Genomic DNA, 14,117 nt, shown 5'->3' with positions numbered 1-14,117 from the left:
GCAGCCAATAGATCTAGGTTTTAGGCAAGTACTAAAAGCAAATAATGAGATTTAATATGCACATTTTTCCATTTTAATGATATAAATAAAAATAATAGCATATAAATTAAAGATATATGTATATCACATGATGCATGATTATATAATTCAAAGTCTACCATTCCAAGATAATATACTAGTTGTATAGAATATACAACATCTCCAACTTATTGATTTTGACCCGGGCTAGAGGTGCCGATTGTGGTGAGCCGTGGGGCCTAAGGTGGCACGCTATAATCCAATTGACTAGCTAACGTACAAGCCTAGTCGGCATGCCACGCTCAATGCGTCAGCCCGAATAGGCTAACTCGATTTATACATAGGTTATTATTTTTCAGTTCCAATTGTTTATATTTATCTGTTACATTCGTATATTAGAAGTGACATTCCTAGTAAGAACGTCACGAACTTGTGGTTCAAAGAAAAGGTTGATATGATATTAAGATACCAAATACTATTAATTTGTACACAACCCTAAAACATCATGGTGATCAGACTGTGAGTAATGATTTTTTGAGGAAGGATAAGGATGTGGTCGGCGTCGGAATTATAGGAGGGCGGCTGTTGGAACGCAGAACAGGCATGTTTGGTGGCCAAAGGTTTTTATACATTAAATAATGGATTTACGAGTGTTGGTCGGAAAATTATATAAATATTCTCTTAATTTAGATACTATATATGTAGTAGAAGAATTATATAGATTTATGTAGTAGAATATCTACATACTTGTAAAATTATCTGTACATAGAATTCTTTAGTTATAAATTTCATCTAATATAGTACTAGACTTTTTGTATGTAAAAATCTAAATGCATAGAACGTAAAAGAATAGACTAGAGAATTCTATAATATGTGAGAATTACCTATATATATTTACACCCCTATATATATATAGGTGTGCTATATCATTTTGCATAAATTAAGAACTTGAAAACTAGAGTGTTTCTTAGAATTATGTACCTTAGATCTTAAAAGTTGGGAGAGTCTATCCGTTTGTTGAGGAGTGAGTGCCCCATTGCATAGATTATGATAAAAGAATTTCGATATTAAAATTTTTTTGTCGAGATCGGAGATGTCTCGGCTACTGCACTGGCAGCAGCAAAGAAGGGAAAAGAAGTAGAACAGTTGTTACACCTGCCGTAGGAAAGAATAAAGGAACTGAACTAGCTACTAGGTACTGCAAGAAAAAAGAGAGGAATTGAACCAGTTACCTACTACGTTGTGCCACCGCCTACACTGATGCCACCGGCTGCACTGGTGCCACTGGTTGCAACGGTTACACCGATGTTCGAGTACACTTCCTTGCCACCGATACCGGGAGTTTCAAAGGCGCTTTCGTGAGATTATGGGACACAACGACACTTGTGTAATGCAGATGAACCATGGTCTTATCCCATCCAATTTGTGTTGTGACAAATTCAATGTTTGTTTTAATGTGGATTGTAATCACAAGTCAAAGCAACACCTGTGTCCTGAAGATCAACAATGTGATGTATCCAGTACAATTTCTGCTGTGGTCGTGGTTGTTTGAAGAAGTGTCTCCCTGGCCAGCTGAATATTCAATCAATGGATCATATCAGATGTGGAGGGCCTTTGATGTGCTAGTAAGAAACAACTGGGAAACGAGATGATCCATTGATTGAGTACAAATTGTCCATGTTCACTTTTCACATCTAGTCTCCAAGATATGTATATTATGATATAGTATGAAGTAATACATAAATGTACTTTTTAATATATGGTACACGAAATCTAGTACACCACTTTACACCACTTTTTATGGGTGCTATATAAAGAGTATCTATCAATGGCAAACAAAAGTCGACATTGCTTGAAAAGGATAATTAAAAAGAAGTTTAAATCCGACAGACAACTATATTTTATTTGAATACAATTAGCTAGTGAGTCGCGGCCTCAGAAAAAAAAAGCCAATAATCCAACAAGCGGCGACACGATATAAGTGGTGGGTTCCGATTTGGAGGAGTTGGCCCGAGCATCAGCAAAGGAGTCGTCTATCTCCGGCCCTCCGGATACGGCCCCTGTGAGCTCGTTAGGGTTGGGGGACGGTTTTTGAAATACGGAAACCATTCCTTGCATCCTATGTGATCGGGACGTTGATCCAACGACGGTATTGACGAACCCCGGTGGTGCATCCTCCTCGGAAACTTAGCGCCGTACCCCACCATGTAAGACATGTTCAATGGATTGCTTCCTAGTATATAATCTACCTACACAATTCAATTAGTTTCAATTATTCCATTAAATTTTTGAAGGTATGTAATGTGTACCTGATTTTTTGTGAAATTCACGAGTTGGGTATGATTGATGATTTTGTCTTTGCATCGAATCACATGGGTAGAATTCTTCAAGTAATTAGTGTAGGCTAATACAAGGAATGAATAGGAGGTGACTTGTTGCAAATCGCATTTTCCTCCTCTCATCAAAAGCCCACCTGCAACACATCTATATACAATTAATACGCATTTTTTAGGATAGTAGTGGTTTATCATGGTCAGTTCCATAACGTTTGAAAACAAATATTAGCATATATATAAAAGTGTTAATTTTTTTCTCAAATTAAACCATCCACTTTTTATAACCCAAATTATAAATATTTTTATACGTACTATATTAAATTAGAGGACATTACCAGCAGTGAATTGGACATTTTTGGTGGGAGATTCGGGCATAAGAGAACACATAAATGAGTCTGCATAGGATAGGAAAGGTGTTGTAGAAGCTTCCTTGTTGTTTTTAAGCACCCACTGCATCATGGTAGAGACAATGATTCTTTAAGATTTTGTGATGAAAAATGAAACATAGGATAGAAATAATCAAATAAACATATGTACATTGGAGACAAGAACACTTATTCCAGCATGTTTTGAATCCCAACTGAATTCGAAATTGGCTGCTTCGATGTTGGATTTGAAGGTTATGACATTTTTCTTCACATAATTCCAGTAATACACCTTATTGGTGGCTTTGTATAGCCATGCTGCGCCCCACAACAACCCATCCTGCAATTTTTTTATTTATCATAATTAATTGTTAGGTTGGTAAATTTGACAAAGAAACATATTAGAAATAAGCCACTCACCCCTTAAAAAATAAATATAATTGATCAAACAAACAAATGCGGATAAAACCACCCATAAAGTTGTAGCACAAGATTTATTTCTCATTATAATTTATATACATTTATAGTAGTACTTACTTTGTAGCCACTGTAACTACAATAAAAAGGACATACTCCTTCACCAATACTGTCATTGTAAGATCCTCTATACTTGTCTGCAAACTCAAATACCTAATACAAACACACAAATAAATTTAGAAGAAAATCCAAAACAAAAGATATATGTTAATAATCAAAATTACCTTAACAGCCCTTTCCAAAAGCACCTTGCCGTACGCCTCATCCCCGAAAGCCCTAAACGCCAAAGACGCGGCAGCCAGCGCCGCCGCGGTCTCAGCCGCGACTTCGGTTCCAGGCTTATTAGGAGTGACCGCATAGACCGTTCTCGGGGTGTCCATGTCTTCTGGCCTTTGCCAGCAGTTGTGGTCGGCGTTGGGGTCTCCGACCTGGGCGTAAATGATACCGGGGGCGGCCGCGGTGGATTTCAGGAAGTAGTCCGTCGCCCACCGCACCGCCTCCAGTGCATGCGGCAGCTCCTTGCCCATGGAGTTGCCGTGTTCGATCACACCCCAAGCCATCATCGTTATCGTGAACGCCATCGGGAAGTTGTACTTCACGTTGTCGCCCGCGTCGTAGTATCCACCGGTTAGGTCAACCTGCAATGTTATACTCCCAAATTAATGCTCTACCTAAAATTCCAAAATAATTAGATAAAAATGACGCTTACACCCTTATCGAATCCGTCGCGAAGACCCGAGTCCTTTCTCCATCTTACACGCTGCGTAGAGGGAAGCTTCCCTGACCTTTGCCCCTCAAAAAATAGCAAGCTTTTTGAGAGGGCATCGCCGTAATCATGCAATTTTGCTTTTCCACTACTTACATACATTAACACTATCACCATACATACTATTTGTCTCATCATTGCCACTTTCATTTCTCCTAAAGTTATATATGGTGGTTCGTTTGCTAAAAGTAACACAAGATTTTTGTTTTTATAACAACAGATTTTTCCATGAATAGATAGTTTTGGTTTCAGAAGTAAATGGGTCAACTTACTTCATTTTATCTTTGACACCTAACTGGATAATTGTATTTATGTTTCATTTTCATAATCCAGAATAGCATAGTTTTGGACTTTTGGAGAGTACATGCAAATGCCTTTATTTAATTTTTAGAATTCCAGAAAAAGTAAAGAGAGTTTCTCTTCAGAAGCAGCGCAAAATTTCATAAAGAATTATTTCCATCAATTGAATGATTTTTTCACCTATATATCTAATCTGGCATTCATATAAAGACTTAACGTTATATGTTCCATTGATTGAGTACAAATTGTCCATGTTCACTTTTCACATCTAGTCTCCAAGATATGTATATTATGATATAGTATGAAGTAATACATAAATGTACTTTTTAATATATGGTACACGAAATCTAGTACACCACTTTACACCACTTTTTATGGGTGCTATATAAAGATTATCTATCAATGGCAAACAAAAGTCGACATTGCTTGAAAAGGATAATTAAAAAGAAGTTTACCGACGAATTTACCGACAGACAACTATATTTTATTTGAATACAATTAGCTAGTGAGCCGTGCCCTTAGAAAAATAAGCCAACAAGCCAACAAGCGGCGACACGATATAAGTGGTGGGTTCCGATTTGGAGGAGTTGGCCCGAGCATCAGCAAAGGAGTCGTCTATCTCCGGCCCTCTGGATACGGCCCCTGTGAGCTCGTTAGGGTTGGGGGACGTGTTATTGAAATTCGGAAACCATTCCTGGCATCCTATGTGGTCGGAACGTTGATCCAACGACAGTATTGACGAACCCCGGTGGTGCATCCTCCTCGGAAACTTAGCGCCGTACCCCACCATGTAAGACATGTTCAATGGATTGCTTCCTAGTATATAATCTACCTACACAATTCAATTAGTTTCAATTATTCCATTAAATTTTTGAAGGTATGTAATGTGTACCTGATTTTTTGTGAAATTCACGAGTTGGGTATGATTGATGATTTTGTCTTTGCATCGAATCACATGGGTAGAATTCTTCAAGTAATTAGTGTAGGCTAATACAAGGAATGAATAGGAGGTGACTTGTTGCAAATCGCATTTTCCTCCTCTCATCAAAAGCCCACCTGCAACACATCTATATACAATTAATACGCATTTTTTAGGATAGTAGTGGTTTATCATGGTCAGTTCCATAACGTTTGAAAACAAATATTAGCATATATATAAAAGTGTTAATTTTTTTCTCAAATTAAACCATCCACTTTTTATAACCCAAATTATAAATATTTTTATACGTACTATATTAAATTAGAGGACATTACCAGCAGTGAATTGGACATTTTTGGTGGGAGATTCGGGCATAAGAGAACACATAAATGAGTCTGCATAGGATAGGAAAGGTGTTGTAGAAGCTTCCTTGTTGTTTTTAAGCACCCACTGCATCATGGTAGAGACAATGATTCTTTAAGATTTTGTGATGAAAAATGAAACATAGGATAGAAATAATCAAATAAACATATGTACATTGGAGACAAGAACACTAATTCCAGCATGTTTTGAATCCCAACTGAATTCGAAATTGGCTGCTTCGATATTGGATTTGAAGGTTATGACATTTTTCTTCACATAATTCCAGTAATACACCTTACTGGTGGCTTTGTATAGCCATGCTGCGCCCCACAACAACTCATCCTGCAATTTTTTTATTTATCATAATTAATTGTTAGGTTGGTAAATGGGCCACTCACCCCTTGAAAAAAATAATCGATCAAACAAACAAATGCGGATAAAACCACCCATAAAGTTGTAGCACAACATTTATTTCTCAATATAATTTATATACATTTATAGTAGTACTTACTTGGTAGCCACTGTAACTACAATAAAAAGGACATACTCCTTCACCAATACTGTCATTGTAAGATCCTCTATACTTGTCTGCAAACTCAAATACCTAATACAAACACACAAATAAATTTAGAAGAAAATCCAAAACAAAAGATATATGTTAATAATCAAAATTACCTCAACAGCCCTTTCCAAAAGCACCTTGCCGTACGCCTCATCCCCGAAAGCCCTAAACGCCAAAGACGCAGCAGCCAGCGCCGCCGCAGTCTCAGCCGCGACTTCGGTTCCTGGCTTGTCGGGAGTGACAGCATAGACCGTTCTGGGGGTGTCCATGTCTTCCGGTCTTTGCCAGCAGTTGTGGTCGGCGTTGGGGTCTCCGACCTGGGCGTAAATGATGGCGGGGGCCGCCGCGGTGGATTTGAGGAAGTAGTCCGTCGCCCACCGCACCGCCTCTAGTGCATGCGGCAGCTCGGGGCCCATGGAGTTGCCGTGTTCGTTCACTCCCCAAGCCATCATCGTTATCGTGAACGAAGTTGTACTTCACGTTGTCGCCCGCGTCGTAGTATCCACCGCTTAGGTCAACCTGCAATGTTATACCAAATTAATGCTCTACCTAAAATCCCAATTAATTATAATTCGACAAAAATGACGCTTACATCCTTGTCGGAACCATCACGAAGAGCCGAGTCCTTTCGCCATTTCATACGCTGCGTGAAGGGAAGCTTCCCTGACCTTTGCCCCTCAAAAAATAGCAAGCTTTTTGAGAGGGCATCGCCGTAATCATGCAATTTTGCATTTCCACTACTTACATACATTAACACTATCACCATACATATTATTTGTCTCACCATTCTCACTTTCATTTCTTCTAACACTAGTTATGATAAAACACAAGATTTTTGTCTTTTTATAACATGCAAGAGATTTTTCCATAAATACATGGTTTTTGTTTCAGAAGTAAATGGGTCAACTTACATCTTATCTTTGTAACCTAATTGGATAATTGTATTTATGTTTCATTTTCATAATCCAGAATAGCATAGTTTTGGACTTTTGGGGAGTACATGCAAATGCCTTAATTTTATTTTTAGAATTCCAGAAAATTAAGCAGCGCAAAAATTCATAAACAATTATTTCCATAAATTGAATGATTTTATCAATGCTTAATGTTACGTCTTAAGAGTTAAAATGTCCCCCATCGTAAGTATACTAGTATGCATTTGTCCTTAAATATTGTTTAATGGTGACGGAAAAGATTTGCTATATGAAAAATATGACATATAACAAATTAATTTCCTGTAGGATTTGTAGATATCAGACATAAATTGAGTAACCTACAGACCCTATTTACAATTATAAGAGGAAAATATGTAATTAATTTTATTCTTGAAAATATCCATGTTAATTAAAAGATTCTCAATAAAAATTTAGAATAATTATTCATAGTATTCTAATGGAATATATTTTTTATTCATTTTATTAGAATTGCCACAATGATATAAAGATAATAAATTGTTCCTTTTTCTACAAAGTAAAATTGGGCAAAATACTCTTTTAATTCAAATTTCTCTCGTATTATGCCATATATATTTAAAAATACTGATATACTATATTTTTTTAATTCCTAACTTTTAATTTTGCAAGTATTTTAGTACATATTGGTAGAAATTTCAGAAGAGAACAATTTTTTTTTGCAAAAAAAAAAAACATTTCGTTTAAACTTCTTTAATATATTTCTTTGTAATAATATTTTTTTCCTTCATAAATATTATTCTAGTATATAATATTTCTGTATTTTGTATAGTGTAATATCTTTGTTAAGATTTCAAAATGAAAATTTTATATAATTAAGAAACTATTATTGTTAAATGATATTATGTGATGTATGACATTGCTATAATTTATTATTAAAAATATAATATTGGTCAGATGATGAGATATTGTTTGAATCGGTACATATAATTCAATCTTCTAATGTATAGCTCTTGCCGCACAAATTGTTAAGATTATGAAAAGTTGAAATTATATGATAAATCACTATGATTTCAACATTTCACTGAAATATTGTAGTATAATTTCATAATTATTTTCATATTGCGTTAAATAATATAGGGATGATTTGATGATAGCAACCTATGACACAACATGTGACATATTATTTAATTGTATGACTACCAGATAAATTGATATTATATAATAAATCCCTATTATTTTTAAATCATATTATAAAATTATTTTGTGATTAGCATAATAGAGGTTATTCGATTATTGAAGATTGTCACACTCAGCGGCCCCATATGCTCGTGATACATTCTTCAAGTGTAATTAATTATGTATTCAAAATATATAATACTAGATGATTAAATCTTCATTCATGTAATTTTGACAATAGTACCAAATGATAATATATTGACCTTACTTTGCATATTTCTCCTTGTAATTTTGAAATCATAAGCTTCAAATTATATCCAAATCACACATATTAAAATAGTTGAAGAAAATGAAATAAAATACAATGTACATACGTGATCCAAATTAAAAAAATACTCTGTATATAATAAAATTTTGGAATAAAAAGATAATTTAAATAAATTTATGAAAATAAGTTTATAAGAATTATTATTTTATAATTAAAAACGATAAGTATTGAAGGAAAGTGGATATATTGGAGTAATATACTATAAAATTAATCTTCAAATAATATTATGATATACTATATTATTATATTATTTTTAAAATTAAATTTTATTTAATCATTATTAATTTGATTATCAATATTTTCAGTGTTTTTTTTCTTTTAACTCATTTTCATATTTTTGTTAAAATTATAAAAACATGACGTAGAATATTTGTTTAAATTCTGAAAATTAAATATTTTTATAAAAAATTTAAGCATTTTATTTTTTTAATGTTTGGTTTAATGTATTATAGTCCATTCCTTAGTCGACATGGGGTTTATAATGTAAAAGTAAAGTATAATTAAAATAAGTAACTACCTTAATCAATGATAGAAAATGACAAATATACCCCAACTTTGTATATATAATTTTTGTTAATTTATAACTACTCTTCTTAAAATTGGATTATTAGTATTTATTGTTCGAATAAAAATAGAAAGGAGTTATATGCATGTAAAAAACACAAAGTTTCGACATTATTAATAGAGTTTTTCCGACGTGTCAAAAATGAGTACCATTAATACGACAACCTTTACAAAAGGATAAGCTAATTCAACTTTAAATACAAAATTCCTAGATTTTACATTCTTTCACTGTGAGAAAGTTAATTTCGTCAGGGAAAAAAATTATGATATTTGAAGTTCGTATATTTAGATTTAAAAAAATGGTAATTAAAAGTTCATGTATAATAAAATGACACTTACGCCATCGTCATGGCCGTCGCAAAGAGCCGAGTCCTTTCTGCCTCATAATATAATATGCTCTTTTGCAAGGGCATCCCTCTAATCATGTAATATTGTATTTCCACAACCCAAGAATGATTGGAATAAGGAAATTAATTAATTAATTGGATAACAAGAAGGCAATGGATGAAGATATGGCAAGAATAAAGAAGGAAATCAATGAAGATTATGGAAAATCAAATAAAAATGATATTAGTATAATTAGAATATATTTTCCGTGTTTAGTTAGAATTAGAGTCTATATATAGTTGTGTAACCATGGAGAGAACAGAACACAAGTCATTCACAATGTAGTCTTTAAAATTCTCTCCGCCTTTTACTTTCAGCAATAATATTTTATTTTCCGCATTTTACTTTTCAACATGGTATCAGAGCAGGTTCGATCAAAGGGATCGTTCACTGTCTCTATATAAAAATAAAAACCTATCCTTCCCATGCAAGCAGTGAGAATTCCAATTCATAACGGATCAAATATCCTACCAGCCAAATAAAATCAAAACTATCCCAAATATCCTTCAAACATGTTCCATCAGCAAGTTCACGAATCCTTTACACAGTATAATATGCTCTTACACTACTTTGAGGAAGTAAACCTTTACCCCATTCCCCTTTCATCAAAGCATGGAGTCTCTGATGCTCCGTAATGGCATCCATACCCTCTCGCAAAATAGAGATTGCTGCGGCATGCTGCTGGGATTGCTGGAAATTAATGCCTTGAGGTTTTGAAGTATCAAAAACTTGAACTAGAGTTGCACGAAGCTGATAAAGAAGATCAAGACTCCATTTCTTGTTCTTTTTATCATAGACCTCGCCATTTCCCAGATACTCATAATTCTTCAAACATGTTCCATCAGTGCTACATCCGGGGGCTTGTATTCTGGCTGTTGGGAAGCAAAGTCCCCCAGTATTCGCCTTGTACTGGGACAAGAAGCCTCAATTCTCTTTCCAGGGAAGAACTGCTATAGCCGGATGATTCCCAACCAAGAAAGAAGACTGCGCGTAACAGCGTAAGGAAAGGCCAGAGAGGCCGCATGCCATCCGCTGATATGGTGAGAAGATGAAAGGCTAGTGGCCAACCCCGAGCGGCCACGGCCGAAGAATGACTATCAGACCAAAGGAAAAGATGACGAGTTATCCGGCTGAGAGGGGGAGATATTGACCAACCGAATGACTCGTCTTCAAAGCAGAACCACTAGTGGAGAGAATACTGATGGAAAAGAGCTGAATCCCAGACACAACCGTATGATAATCGATCACTGTTGCAAAGGTAGCCGTGCCGGAGATGGACAGAAGATGGTTGGCCCCGTCGAGAGAGGAGAAGCTACTGCCTAGGGCAGCCTAGAGAAATTACTTTAAAATGGATGAAGTGTTTGGCCGAGGGGGAGATATCAACCACTTGGCAAACGATTCAATCTCCGAATCACGGAGAGAATTTCCGAGGACAAAGGCGGAGCAGCCAACGTCTGCGCGGCCAGGGGGAGAGAGATAGCGTCGCCACACAGCCGCTATGAAGAGCTGGTACGAATGGGATGTCGTCGGGAAGACGTCGAGAACCTATTGCCAAAAGAGGATGTGATGGTATGCTCCCTGGTAATGCAAGTCCAAGGACTGGCGAGAATGTAAAGCTTGATTATGGACGAGAAGAAAGGCTGAGAAGAGCTGTTGATGGTGGAGCCAGTAGCAAGGCTACAAAGGCCACCGAGAAAGCGGACAACGGAGGGACGAGAAGAGGCCACCGAGAAAGAAGACGTGATGCGCTATCTATGATTGACATAGAGGCTTGGGAGTTGCCGTGAAGAATGACGAGAAGAAATCCAATAGAATGATCGGAGAAGGAGGGACTCCCAATTGAGTTAAGAAGAAAAACCCAGAAATGGCAGGTGGAAGATCCAGTGACGGGGATGCACAATTGCATGGAAGCATTGGGTAAAGGGGGACATGTTATCCGAAAAAAACCAAAATTAAGCTTTGGACTGCAAATTAAATTGAGTTAAAGATTAGGCTCCTAGATACGAGCAAAAACTGTCTAGATTAGCTCCTCGACAAGAGTCAAAACTGTCAGAATTAGCTCCTCGGCAGGAGTCAAAACTGTCAGAATTAGCTCCTCGGCAGGAGTCAAAACTGTCAGAATTAGCTCCTCGACACGAGTCAAAATTGTCTAAGATGGCTCCTAGATATGAGTTAAAACTATCTATGATAGCTCCTAAATATGAGTAAAAACTGTTTAGACAAGCTCCCGGACACGACTTAAAACTGTCTAGATTGACTCCTTGACACGAGTTAAAACTGTCTAGATTGGCTCCTTGTCACGAGTTAAAACCGTCAACGAAAAATTGAAGAACTCCTTGAAACGAGTCTAAACTTTCAATGAAGAAAAAATAACTCTTTGATACGAGTATAAACTATCACTGATGAATTGAAGAAGCTCTATGATACGAGCATAAACTGTCAATGGAAATTGAAGAACTCTTAAATACGAGTATAAACTATTTATCAAAATAAAGATCGTGCAAGTTAAGTGACGAAAAACTCGATACTCAACTTGAGGGGGAGTATTGGAATAAGGAAATTAATTAATTGGAGAACAAGAAGGCAATGGATGAAGATATGGCAAGAATAAAGAAGGAAATCAATGAAGATTATGGAAAATCAAATAAAAAGGATATTAGTATAATTAGAATATATTTTCCATGTTTAGTTAGAATTAGAGTCTATATATAGTTGTGTAACCATGGAGAGAACAAAACAAGTCATTCACAATGTAGTCTTTAAAATTCTCTCCGTCTTTTACTTTCAGCAATAATATTTTATTTTCCGCATTTTACTTTTCAACATAATGCTAATACTATCATCAAACACATATTATTTTCACCACTATCACTTTTATAAATCCATTCTTGTTTTCCGACAAGAATTGCTGATACATGTTCGATGGTAAGGTTTGGTGGCGGAGAGAGGCCGCCAGAATGCTCAATTCAGGCATGTTTGGTGGGTGGCCAAAGGTTTTATACATTAAATAATGGATTGATATTGGCCGGAGAATTTTTTTGCCCTAACTTGTGAAAAATTCATGTGTTTGTTTCGATGTGTATTGTAATCCTAAGGATTATAACCTTTTGCGGTTGATACATAATTTTTTTGATCGAATGAAATGTCTTGATCAACATTATATTGGAAAGGTTGTCAACACAAATTTTATAATTTGAAGGAAGGAGTTGATGTCATATAATAACCATATTGCAACACCCCCTACGAGGTCGTTTGTCGACTGAACAGGTGATGTCTCAAAAAGGCGCCATCAAGTATGGCGATTTAAAATTTCATATTTCAGAACCATTCGAAACCCAAATATTCTAATAGTTTTTCTAAAATATAGCAAATGACTGTTATAATCTAACAAAGTCATATTATTCATCCCCAAATCACTTATTCTTAATAGAATTTATTTAGTAAAAATTAAAACTCTTAATCCCTATCCATACAAACTCTCGCCTAAGATATACTACACAATTAGAGTTTTATAGCTTAAAATTAATAGTCCAAACATGCTTAATATCATCCTGAAATCACATGCTTATAAACTATTTCAAGAATTTATTCATTCTTCTCTAATCTATGAAAATCAAAACCCACATCCTTTCATACCAATGTATTTATCAACTTTCATTTCATAAGAATAGGCTACAATATGAGTCGTACCTTAGTGATGTCTCGATAATCCAGTTGAACATTCAATCCGCCGGAAAATCGTATAGAACATGAAGAGAATGTGTATCTTTATTTTTTTGGGGGAAGGAAGGCTACTGATCTCTCCTCCGAGCATGGGAGGAAATGGTGGGTTTGTGTACTTAAATTATTCTCCAAACATTATTTTTGTCAATTAAATGATACAGTGCCAAGTGGCGTTACTTAATCATTAAGGAAATTCTAGAATGATCTGCTTGTCTTTAAGTCATGGGGAAGTTTAGAATTATCTCCAAATCTATACTAATCTAAAGTGACAGTTTAATGAAAAGACTTATTTGCCCTTTTTGGCGGGAAATTTTAAAGCTATTTTGTTTGCCCTTTTGGTCATTTTGAGAAAAAATGCAACCCTATAGAGCAATAGTGACTTCTCAAGTAGTCCAACCAAATGCAAACTTCTTGAAGAAGATTTGAAACAATTTTAAATAGATGGACTAGAATCTGCATTTTGTAGACTAATTTATTATATAAACTTAGTAGTTTAATGAAAAGACAAATATTATTGAATAAAAATTGGTCCAATGAAATTGAGGAAAAATAGCTTTTCCAAGAAGTTCAACATATTTATATAGACTCACCATTAATTGAATCTGCATTTTTGTGGACTGATTTTCTAATTTTTGATGGCAGCATAGCAGGTGCTTGGAATCCGGCGACAGCTCCGACTAAAGGGAGGCAGGCTGAGGGAGATGAGGCAGCGGCGGCTGGCCGAGAAAACGTGGATTCGGTGCGAGAGAGATGGAAGGAAAGTTGAGAAGACGAAAAAGAAGAGGAAGAAGAGGGAGAAGTGTGGCAGCGGAGGATTCATTCAAAGATCCGATCTTTACCCGTCGGAGAACAAGAAAAAGGAGAGGAAAAGAGAAATCCGGCGAGGAAGCGTGGTGGCGCGGCGAGGCAGCACGGAGGAGTG

At 35.7% G+C, this 14,117-nt stretch overlaps 2 pseudogenes; both read right to left on the bottom strand.

The window, feature by feature from the left end:
* Positions 1–1,953: 1,953 nt before the first annotated feature.
* On the bottom strand, positions 1,954–4,064 carry LOC121804347 (annotated as a pseudogene).
* A 593-nt stretch (positions 4,065–4,657) lies between these two features.
* Positions 4,658–13,267, bottom strand: LOC121801898 (annotated as a pseudogene).
* Between the last annotated feature and the right edge of the window lie 850 nt (positions 13,268–14,117).

The sequence above is a fragment of the Salvia splendens genome, chromosome 5, assembly GCF_004379255.2.
Source record: "Salvia splendens isolate huo1 chromosome 5, SspV2, whole genome shotgun sequence".
Taxonomy (NCBI): Eukaryota; Viridiplantae; Streptophyta; class Magnoliopsida; order Lamiales; family Lamiaceae; genus Salvia; species Salvia splendens.
This window is presented reverse-complemented; position numbering and strand designations above follow the sequence as displayed.